Source organism: Nicotiana attenuata, chromosome 3, assembly GCF_001879085.1.
Source record: "Nicotiana attenuata strain UT chromosome 3, NIATTr2, whole genome shotgun sequence".
NCBI lineage: Eukaryota > Viridiplantae > Streptophyta > Magnoliopsida > Solanales > Solanaceae > Nicotiana > Nicotiana attenuata.
The window spans coordinates 35,969,173-35,982,243 of NC_031991.1; positions in this window are offsets into that span (position 1 = coordinate 35,969,173).

Consider the following 13,071-nt stretch of genomic DNA (forward strand, 5'->3'; position numbering starts at 1 on the left):
CTCAAACAAAGGGGAGTTCGGAATATTATTGCATCAATGTTTCCCAAGTTTCTTCGTGAGGTTATATCACTACTAGAATCCCTGTAAAATGCGACCAAAGATTAGCGACCAAATTTGGTCTGTCAAAAAAAGCGACCAAAGTTGGTCGTCAAACTGCCGAAAATAATAAAAAAAATATTTGAAATACTTTAGCGACCAAAGTTGGACGCTATTTGGTCGCAAATATAGTCAAACTGTTGACTGGACTGGTCAGACTTGTTTGGTCAAAGATATACTGAGATTAGCGACCAATGTTGGTCGCTTAAGCGGGACCCACATAATTTTTTTTTAATAATTTTATTATTATTTTATAAAACTTATAAAATATAAATATATATAATTTAAAACTTGCGACCAAAGTTGGTCGCTAACTGAAGGATAAGTTGATAGCGACCAACATTGGTCGCTAAAGCGGGACCCAGTTATTATATTTTAATAAATATATATTTATTTAAAATAAATTATAAAATATAAATAAATATAATTCAAAAGTTAGCGACCAAAGTTGGTCGCTTAACCAATAGAGACCAATGTTGATCGCAAATGTGGGACCCAGTTCTAAGATTTAATAATTTTTATTATTAATTTATATATTATATAAAATATAAATAAATCTGATTAAAATTTAGTGACCAAACTTGGTCGCTAAATTAAATTCATGTACAGTTAGTGACCAACTTTGGTCGCTAAATTAAATTCATTTACGAAGAAATATCACCAACATCCCATTAAGCTTGTACGGATCAGACTTGGAAGAAAGTTGAGAACAAAACTTCCTATAATCTTTGTCATAGAGTCTTATGATACCCGTTTTATGGGAACTGCCATGACCGACGGAAAACATTCCATCACCATCAACCTTGTCACTATCAATTAAACTTCTTTTCTTCTTGGAAAATGAAGTAGAGAATTCCTCTATAATCTTTCTTTTATCTACTTAGAAAATGTTAAAATTCCTGCCTACACCATCACTATTTGAAGCACATGTCATTGCATTCTCATCATCATTGTCGCTAACGAGAACAACAATTGATCAAAAGACACACCCTGTCAGCTACTGTATCCAAGTTATTCTCTGTATCCAAGTTCATCCCGAGGATAATCACCAAAGCCACCAGACAGCTTTATGATGCCAATGAAGCAAGATCATGAGCTATTCAATAAAACTCGTATTGTAAAGAAGAAGAAAGAGACTGATTCAGAAAGGTGGGTCGAGGGTCGAGCCTCGACTATACATGTACGTTTTTTACTTTTCATTAAGTATTTTTATTTACTTTTATATAAATTTTGAAATACTAATTTAATATAATTTTTCTTATAGGTTCGCTTCACACCTGATGTGGAGGAATTCATACGCAGTCAGCCACCTAATGAGTCGGGCGAGGCAATCCAACATTCGGACGAGGATGTTGAAAGAACACTCCTTGAGTACTTTATATACTTTGAACTAGACAATAGAACTAGCTTTTGAATGGGCTTGTAATAAGCGTTAACTTAGTTTTGTTAGCTTAATGTGTTAGTTCTATTGAACTTTATACTTAGTTGGTTTTAATGTTGTTGTTGTTGTTGTTGTTGTATTTGTTGTTGTGTTGTTGTTGGTATTGTTGTTGTTGTTGCTTGTAATAGGGATTTGGTATGCTGGCAGGTGGTGTAGCTGCCAAAACAGGCAGTTTCTCCCAAAATAATACCCAGAAAAGCGACCAACTTTGGTCTCTTTTTGGTCGCTTGTCATTTAAAAAAAATAATTTGACGGGCAATAGCGACCAAAGTTGGTCTCTTTTTACCCAGATTTCTTAAAAAGCGACCAACCTTGATCGCTATTCCATTAAAAAAAATTAAATTCTTGACATTAGCGACCCACTTTTGGTCGCTTATTTTTAAAAAAAATTAAAAAAATAGCGACCAACCTTGGTCTCCATTTTCCAGATTTTAAAATATAATATTTGGATTAGAGACCAAAGTTGGTCGCTGTTTTATGAATAATAATAAATCAATAAATAATATATTTTACATTTACAGACCAACTTTGGTCGTCAAATTTATATTATTAAAATAATAAAGCGACCAAAGATGGTCGCTATAGTCAATACCCGGAATATTTGGTCATTTTACCTTAGAGACCAAAGTTGGTCGCTAATTAGCGACCAACTTTGGTCCCTAAAATGAAGGGACCAACAATATAGCGACCAGGCATGTTTGGTCGCTTTTTGGTCGCTTTTGGGCCTATAAGCGACCAACTTTGGTCGCTTTTTGTGGTCGCTTTTTACCGGATTTCTAGTAGTGTATATGGAGGAAATAGGAATTTTTGAAGGGCATACATTTTTTTAATCTTCATATACCCCTAAAATATACTCCCTCCGTTCAGTTTATGTGAACCTATATCCTTTTTGGTTCGTTCAAAAAAGAATGACCCCTTTCTAAATTTGGAAACAATTTAGCTTAAACTTCTAATTCTACCCTTAATGAGAAGATTTTATAACCATACAAATACTCTGGAACCCTTTTTGACTTGTTTAAGACCACAAATTCAAAAAGTCTTCATTTTTTCTTAAATTCCGTACCCAATCAAACAGGTTCGCATAAATTGGAACGGAGGGAATAGTGATTTTTCATTATCCTTCCATTTTCTTTTAAACCGCCATTCATTTGTTGCCTAGCTTTTCTTTTAGTGGGGTTGGGCATTTTTCTAGCTATCAAGAGATTTAAAATTGCTATTACTCAAAAGTTTTGAAATTTCAGTATTTCATACTGGGAGCTCAACTGTCCAAATTTAGAAAAGTGTGAAACTTCTATTTTTTAGTTGTTTGGTATTTATCAGTATGAATCTTGTGGCCGGGTTGAAGTTTTTGTTAAAGTTTTAATGGATTTGTGGTATGATTCCTTTTAGCCAGGATGACATTTCTATGATCAGTAAAGTTGTTTTTACTACCAGTTTTCTGTAGTTGCTGCAATTTCTTGATATTTCATGTGTTATAAATAGAATTCTATTTAAGGTGAATGTCTATATTTTAATGTTTATATTTTAGAGAGATTTTACTTGGTGGCTAAGTCACTCTTTCCCTATAAATAGAGAGGTCATATTCCATTGTACTTCATCCCAAATCAATAAGAATTCTCTTTCTCTACTTTTCTCTGCAACACTCTTCTTCTTATTTTATTGTTCATAACACGTTATCAGCACGAGACTCTAACCAATTGAGTAGAAGCTTTGGGATTGAGCATAATGACTATTAATTGTTCCATGAACTTCCTTCATGATTAAATTCTGGATTTAAGGTAAGTATTTTACTTTATTTTCTCTTTTAAATTCTTGAAATTCTATAATTTGATTTTAAATACAAGCAAAGACAATAAATATTGATTATAACTCTAATGGAGTTAGTAAGAAATTATAACCACTTGAAGTGGTAAAATTTCTATGTCTTGCCATGATTAAAGCATGTATGATCGTGAGCACAATAAGTGAAAATCCGCCCCATTGAATTTGCTTCATTCTCATTCCCTTAAGAGAATGTGATAGCAATATGTGATAAATCTGAACGAAGACAAAATTATTACCTTGAAGGTATCAATGGATGTGGATGTGGCAATAGACGAAATTATAATCGTCTATCATTGTGATAATGAAAATAATAAGGATTCTCAAAATAATCCTTCACTCTGTGAAAGTAATATTTGTCATCGATTTGACATGAAATTTTATAAAGCACCTATAGATGATTATAGTCCATTCATGATGTGAATGTGATAACATCTGATTTAAGAATACATATTCATTCTTGAAAGAATGGTGGTAGTGAATATGCCACACTCACCTCTAGAAGGAGGTTTGAGATTATATAAGAAAATAATATCATTATTATGGCATGAATGGTCATTGGTCACGTACCTATTGCACGTCAAAATATTTTGGTAATGTGATTATTAAATAACATTAATGAAAGAAACATATCTTGCATACAGTTTTGACCATAACCATAACGGTATAACTTTCTCTTTAAAAGAGATATTCACCATATGAATGTTGATGAATATATGGTAGTACCAAATTAATTGAGAGCTCTGGAACAGCCAATTACTAATATTTTGGAGGAATACAATTAATTATCAATGAGGCATTGTGTTGTAGTAAGTCTCAAAGAAACTTATTGAGTTTCTAAAGTATTCGCGAAAGCGGTTTGTTATATTGAGACTATAAATAAAGGAAAGATTTAATATCTTCTATTACTACAACTTGTAGTGGGGTAATATGTATGTGAAAAGTTTATTCTCCAGTTTGTACTACACAAATAAAAGAATATCACAATAAAGTAGAAGTTTATTGATATAAAAACCCATATCATAATAAACTTGGAGTTTATTGATAATTGCACACATCATGGTGTAAACCTGAAGTTTATCAATATTGATAATTTATTCAGTTGGCATAATTAGTTTAGCCATGTTAATTTAAGTATGATGTGCAAAAATAAAAAAGAATTCACATGGATAAATATTAAAAAACTAGAAAGTTCTTTACGAATTTTCTAATGTTGTTTGTTCTCATTAATTAATAGGCCAACTAAAATTGGGATCGAATCCCATAAATTCTGAAAATATCAAAGGTGAATATGAGCCCATTCACCTGCCATGTATACCAAACAAGATGCATCTATGAGATGGTTACATGTGCGATTATTATTAACCCGCAACATGGTGTTTGCGAGGTAACTTGCTCAACAATTTGATTTAGAGCATAATTTCCAGATTTTTTATTCAAGATAGTTCATCTAGATAAGTTGGTTTACGTCACAGTTGGTTTAGCAAAATGATTTATTGAGTGCCTCCACTTAATAGCTAAACAATTGCTTATGAGAACAAAGTTATCCATATCAATTTGATATACGTTATATACCAAAGTATATTATTTTCTCTCCTCACAAGTGGTTCAGGGTCAGGAACCAAATAATTTCATCTTATTATTATTGATGTGCGGTGTATATTTTGATTAGCATCATAACGCATAAAGATGGGTTCTCAAAGTTGAGGAGACAAGTTAGTTTTTCTAACATGAGGGGGAGATATGATAAACAATTGAGAAAAAGTTACGTGGAATCAATTATCGTTTGTACATCTAGATCCTCGAATAAGATAATATGAACTTGAGGTTCATAAAAATATAATTCATCTGCAATATATTGCAAAGCATGCCATACGCATTTGCTGACACAAAGAAAGTAACTATATTCTCACTGCAAATGCTCCTATTAGAATAAGTCATAGAAGGACAAAGTCTATGGTACGCTTAAAGTGTATAGACAAATCGGTTTCAAATAAACTTCTTGATAAATAAGATGAGCAAATGATCTAAGTGATCATAATAAAGGAGGCAAGTGATCTAGAAGGTCACATGACATAACACTTCATAAAATCTCAGGAGAGATTCAGGTACCTGAAAATATAAATGAAGAGATTTCTATATCATGTCTTTATGAAAAATGTTGGAAACGATATATAATGTTCGTCGGCGATATCCATGATAGTGATAAGTATAGATGAGGATCTTAAGTTTGTCGAATACAGACACAAAAATATTGGCCAAATGGAAGAGAAACAATTCAAGTAGAATTTGATTTCATATGAAAGATATGTAGTTTTGAATATGTAGTTCAAACACTTAAAAGTATAATGTCAATGGTGTGTGCAATCACTTTTATTTATCTTATATGTCTAGCATGGCATGAAAACTCGATATGCATCTAAAGTCTATTATATGGCTTATATGACTTAACTTATATGACAATCTATGAAGGATTTAAATTGCTTAAAGCATATACAATTTTTGGTCCTGAAGTACCATATCCTAAGTGCAATTTGTGCACATATATATCTTGCTATAACTATAAGCATGATAATGTGATAGCGAGGATTTTCAAGGTGCAACATATTCATTGGAGTTAATATGGCTAGTTTTATTCATCAAAAATCTGCCGACGTCAACCTTCAAGAAGTTAGTGCACAAGATTGGAATGCGAAGGCTCAAGGATGTGAATTGATGCTCTCATCAGGGGGAGTTAATACGCGTTGTACTCTTTTTCCCTTACAAGGTTTTGTCCCACTTGATTTTCCTTGCAAGGTTTTTAATGAGGCAACCAAAAGGCGTATTTCTAAACATGTGTACTCTTTTTCCTTCTCTAGAATTTTTTTTCCACTGGGTTTTATTTTAGTTAAGGTTTTAACGAGGCACATTATCTGATAGATAGACATTTAAGGGGGAGTGTTATAAATAGAATTCTATTTAAGGTGAATGCCTACATTTTAGAGAGATTTTAGGGATTTTACTTGGTGGCTAAGTCACTCTTTCCCTAAAAATAGAGAGGTCATATTCCATTATAATTCATCCCAAATCAATAAGAATTCTCTCTCTCTACTTTTCTCTGTAATACTCTTCTTCTTCTTTTATTGTTCATAACATGATGTTAAAATTCTTATGGAGATATTTTTGACTTTCTTGGTTCTTTTATTTTAATGTATTCAATTAGTTTTATTACTAGTAGTCTTGTGCTTTAGCTATACGTAAATGTTCTACATTATGATGGACATAAAATTAGGCTACGACAAGTCTAGCTATGTAAGGAAGACAATTAGGGCTGCTCTTTTGTTTGGTGTTCTGATTAATTAGTTTGTGCGTACCTTAATTTTTTTTATCGTACACTTGTTACCACTCGTTATATTTTTTTAAATAAAATCAAAGTCGTCTTGTGATGACGGGGGTTTGACATCGATCCCTACTATGTAAATTAATAACCAAAAGCTGAAAAGACGAAGGAGGGGACAAAAATCTAACCTCCTCATATTATGGATAAGAGCTAAACATGCCTAACTCTTTAAAGTAAGCTTGCAAAAAATCAATGCTATGAAATATTACAAAAGTGGAGAGTATACAATAAACAGCAAAAAGCTCTCTCCATACAACAACAACAACAATATACCTAATAAAATCCCACTAGTAGAGTCTGGGGAGGGTAGGATGTATGAGGACCTTACCCCTACCCCGGAAGGGTAGAGAGGCGGTTTTCAGGAGATCCTCGGCTCAACAGAAGACCCAAAAAAAAGAGCTCTCTCCATAATGCATGTTAATGCTACACCTAGGACAAAAATTAACGGCATAGTTAGCTTAGCCTCTAACTTCATATACAAAAGTAGTCATGGAGGCTCTTATTCTGAAGCTTGCTAATTGATCCTTATACATAAAGTATAGACCTCTGGCTTGACTTGGGAGCTCATGAGCATAGAAATACCATTTAGTACTGGTTCTTTCTGAACCTTCTTTAATCAGTGCGTCCGCGACTCTATTAGTCTCTCTATGGCAATGTGTGATGTGGAAATCCTCAAAGTTTGTCATGATATTTTTATTATTCTCTATGTTGTATCTTAAATTCCAAGGAGGTTTTATCTTTCCATTATTCCAGTTGACCACCAACAAGGAATCTAATTCAACACAGATCTTGTTAATGCTTGGATCCTCGCACCATTTAAGACCAACACACAAAGCTAGAGATTCTGCAGCATTATTACTTTGGATACCAAAAGAGATGGAAATGCGGCTATCACCTCCCCTTGGTGTCCCTTAACATTGCATCCGCCACCACTTTTACCTAGATTTCCTTTAGTGTATTAAGTTTAGACGTACTAGGTTGAGGGAGTTTCCAAGTGGCACTGATGATATTTAGCTTTGGCTTAGCCATTTAACAAATGTACAAAAGTTTCTTCTAATTTGTGGTTACATCGATCTGTCTGAACTGCTAACGGATAATAATTGTGGCATCTTGACAAATCGAATGTGCTACCTTAGCGATGTACATTCTTTCTTCATCATACTTTTTTTTTTGCATCTTGTCTTCCAGATATGCCAATGTATTGGGAAAAATAAATATTACACGTGGAATTAATTATGTGACTGACATGGCAAGATACGTGGATCATTAGAAAAGTGATAGCTGGAAAAGAGTACTTAAAAAGACGTGAGTCTTAATGGGTACGAGCAAAACGTCTAAGAGGCGTGAAGAAACGGTTGCTCGAGTCTCTGTAGTAATTTAGAGACACCGGTGGAATGAACCAAGACAGTAAAAAGGACAGATTCATTGGTCTTCAATTAATGAGCATGAATGATTACAAACGTTACAGAATCTTCACGAAATAGTTACGATTACCAATTATAACGTTCCATTAATGTCATTAATGCTCATAATGACTTGGTCATAAAGGGGAAAAGATGTTGTACTTAGAGATGACTATATAAGGAATAGAAATATCATTTGTATGGAGATGTTCTGATTATTATTGGAATACAATTATTTTACTTTTGCTTTATATTGATTACTTTTCTATTTCATATTCTAATTTTCTTTTCTTATTGCAAAAATATTCCTTTTCTTGATTATCAGTAACCCGAGTACTTCTAAAAATAGGCTTTGACCAAAATTCTTATTTTTGGTTAAACAAATTGGTTCCGTTACCGGGAATCTGATAATCTTTTCACTTTCCAAATCCATTCTTCTGCCAAAAAATCATGTCGAACGTCAACGACAACAACCAACAAAACCTACAAAACCAACAAAATCAGCAACATCAGTTGAATCAGCAAAATCAACAAGGAGATGGAACTCCAATCCCCTCACCACGAAACTCTCCTCGACAATCTCGAGAAGGGACACCTGACAGATCTGAATCGCATATGAATGACCAGCATGGGGACGATCAAGATATCGATGCAACATTGAAACAGTTAATTGCAGAACATGTCAGCAATGCTCTTCAAGCTTTTGTTAGTGGGTTGCCAACCGTACCACAAACTCCACCTCCAAAAAACACCGCGACCATATAAAATCTACGCTCAGGACTTGCTAATTCGGGTAGCGGAGGAACTCCCAGCGAATCTCGCAATGGAGGGTCAGGTATCCTAGTGAATTCAGATCACAAAGTTTAGTACTAACTTTGCAGAAACAGCTCAAGGAACAGAACGATCGCATAGAGCAGATACCTGGTGTTCCACCTATAATCAAAGGAGTGGATATGGACAAATATTCTCAACAACCTTGGAGGACAAGTGCCGCTTCTTTGCCTATTCCAAAAAAGTTTAAGATGCCCGATATCCCAAATTAAGATGAGACAACCGATCCACGAGATCACGTAACTGCATTTACAACTGGCGTGAAGGGCAACGACTTGACCAAGCAAGAGATTGAATCAGTGTTGGTCAAAAAATTCGGTGAAACACTCACGAAGGGAGCACTGACATGGTATTCTCTTTCACCTGAAAATTTCATTGATTCTTTTGCTGAGCTTGCAGATTCATTTATAAAAGCACACTCGGGAGCTCAAAAAGTTAAAAAAGGATGGAAGACATTTTCAAAATAAAACAAGGAGATACGAAGTTACTTAGGGAATTCGTATACAGGTTCCAGCGTGAAAGAATGATGTTGCCACGTGTACCCGACAATTGCGCGGCTATGGCATTAACCAGTAATTTAAATGAAAAAAGCTCGGTAGCCACGAGGAGACTCAAAGAAAGCTTACGAGAGTTCCCCGCAACAACTTGGAATGATGTTTACAACCGGTACAGCACGAAGCTGCGGATAGAAGAAGACACTATCACTCAGTCCCGGAGAGATGAAAGAGTAAGTTCAAGGCGGCTAGAAACTGAAAAAAGGTCCGGTAAGAATAGGTACGAACCTTATATGAGACCAGCAGGAAGGGATTCACATTCAAAACAAGAAAACCTGAGGTATGATTCCAGATCAAGGGACAGAGATTCGGGTTCATCGTCCAGGTCTGGAAAGGAGCGAGACACGCGAGATACGCAAGACAACGACAGAAGTTCAAAAGCAAAGATTGGTGGTTACAATTTCAATGTTAGCACGTCTGAGTTGGTTGCTATTTTAAGAAGCATGGGAGATAAAGTGCGGTGGCCAAAAGAAATGAGATCTAACCCAAACAGGAGAAACCCCGATTTCTGGTGTGAGTTTCACAATGATCACGGTCACAAAACAGCAGATTACAGACTGCTACAAGGTGAAATAGAGCACTTATTAAAACAAGATTACTTAACCGAATTGTTTAGTGAGAAGGGTAAGCAAGCATATACGAAGAATAGGCAGGAGCCAACAAAACCTCCATCACCAAAAGAACAATTAATGTCATAAGCGGAGGGGAGGAGGTCAACGGCGTAACATATACTATAGCAAAGAAGGTGTCAACAATCAGAGTTACCCACGGGAAGCGAGTTCGCCAAGTTTTGAAAGAAGACAGTGTAACATTTGATGATGCAGACGCTGATGGCGTGTTGATCCCACACAATGAGCACTGGTAATATCTTTACTTGTACATGATACTAATGTAAAACAAGTTTTGATTGATCCAAGTAGCTCTGTAAATGTCATTCTTCTAAGAGTGGTAAACGAGATGCAAGCCGATGATAAATTGGTACCCAAAGCACGTACCTTATCTGGTTTTGACAACTCGAGTGATGTTACAAAAGGGGAGATAATACTCACCACATTCGCAGAAGGAGTAGTCAAAGATACTAAGTTTTAAGTAATAGACATGGACATGGCGTACAATATGATTCTTGGCAGACCTTGGATTCACGAGATGGATGTTGTTCCATCTACCTTACATCAAGTAATCAAGTTCGCTTCGCAATGGGGAATAAGACAAATCCGTGGTGATCAACAGGCTTCCCGAAGCACTAAAACAGTGGCAGATTCAAGCGTAAAAAATGACGTTGCAGATGAAAAATAGCAATTACAGAATTCAGTTGAGGATTTAGCAACACAAGCCTCAGTTGTAGATGGACAAACGGATGTAGACTCGAGGCCTGATACTATGCAAGAACCAGAAGAGAACGAAAACATCAAAACAACAATTGAGGAACTGGAAGCGGTGGTGTTGTTTGTACATTGGCCAGACAGAAAAGTCTACGTCGGAACCAACCTCAGCCCAGAGATGAAAAGTAAGTGAATTGAATTTTTAAAAGCTAACGTACATTTCTTTGCTTGGTCTTATTTAGATATGACAGGTATACCACCGGAGATGATGACCTATAAGCTGAATGAAGATCCAACGTATTCGCCTGTCAAACAGAAGAAAAGGAAGCAAAGATCCTTCAAAAATCAGGTGATTCAGGATGAAGTACAAAAGCTTTTCAATCGGGTCTATCCGTGAGGTAAAATATCCTAATTGGCTAGCTAATACTGTAGGGGTGCCAAAAAAGAATGGTAAGTGGCGAGTTTGTGTAGACTATACTGATTTGAATAAAGCTTGCCCTAAAGATTCTTTTCCATTACCGCACATAGATCAACTAATTGATGCTACTGCAGGACACGAACTATTAAGTTTTTTAGACTCCTATTCAGGATATAATCAAATAAAAATGGATCCTTCCGATGAGGAAAAAACCTCCTTTATTTCAGACAGAGGGACTTACTGTTATAAAGTTATGCCTTTCGGCCTAAAGAATGATGGAGCCACGTACCAGAGGTTAGTAACTAAGATGTTTCAAGAACATCTGGGAAAAACCATGGAGGTTTATATTGATGATATGCTAGTCAAATCACAACAGGCGGGGGATCATATTCAACATCTGTCTGATACGTTTCAGATTCTCCGCAAATTCAATATGAAGTTAAATCCCGAGAAATCTGCATTTGGTGTGTCGTTAGGTAAATTCTTAGGTTTTCTTGTTTCTAACCGTGGAACTGAAGTAAATCCAGCGCAGATTAAAGCTATTGAAGAAATACTGGATATACTTACGAGCAAAAAAGAAGTGTGCAGGTTAACAGGTAGGATAGCAGCATTGGGAAGATTTATTTCTAAATCTTAGGAGAAAAGCTTTAAGTTCTTTTTAGAGTTGAAAAAGCAAAGTCAATTTGAATGGACTGAAGAATGTCAACAAGCGCTCAAAAATTTAAAAGCGTACTTGTCAAACTCAACGTTGCTGGCTAAACCGAAGGACGGAGAAAGGCTACTCATCTACTTTGCTGTTTCAGAAGTGGCGGTAACTGCCATATTAGTTCAGGAGGAAAAAGGTAAACAATCTCCGATTTATTATGTTAGCAAGTCTTTATTGGATGTTGTAACTCGATATTCTCATTTAGAAAAACTTGTTTTAGCATTAATTATGGCATCTAGAAAATTAAGGCCTTATTTTCAATGTCACCCTATTTCTGTAGTGACCGCCTACCCCTTACGTAATATATTGCATAAGCAAGAGTTATCAAGAAGGTTAGCCAAATGGGCCATAGATATAAGTGAATATAACATCACATATCAACCTAGAACTGTAATAAAATCACAGGTTTTAGCAGATTTCGTGGCAGACTTTAGTCCAGGGATGGTAACAGAAGCAGAAAAAGAACTGCAGGTATTTAACGGGTCTAATCTAGGTACTTGGACCCTGTTTACCGATGGCTCTTCAAATGTAAAAGGAGCGAGTTTAGACATTGTCCTAATCCCACATGCGGGAGAGACTATACGGCAAGCCATAAAATGCCATCCTATTACTAATAATGAAGCAAAATATGAAGCTGTGATTGCAGGTTTAGAATTGGCATGAGAGCTCGGAATAGAGCAGGTCATAATCAAAAGCGACTCGCAACTCGTAGTTAACCAAATGCAGGGGACTTATATAGCTAGAGAGGAGAGGATGCAGCAGTATTTGGAAAAGTCACGGGATTTGATTAGACAATTCTAAACTTGGAAAATCGTGCAGATACCGAGAGACGAGAATGCCGAAGCAGACGCGTTGGCTAATCTTGCATCCGCTGCAGAAGTGACAAATGAAGAAAACGCTTCTGTAATACATTTGTTTCATTCGGCACTCGACCAAGATAAAAACGAGGTAAATTTCAATAATTTAACCTGGGATTGGAGAAACGAGATCGTCAATTTTTTGCAGTACGGAATACCACCTAAAGATAAGGAAAAGGCTCAGGCACTTCGTCGAAAGGTTGCCCGTTATTGTTTGGATTGAGGCAATTTATATTGAAAAAT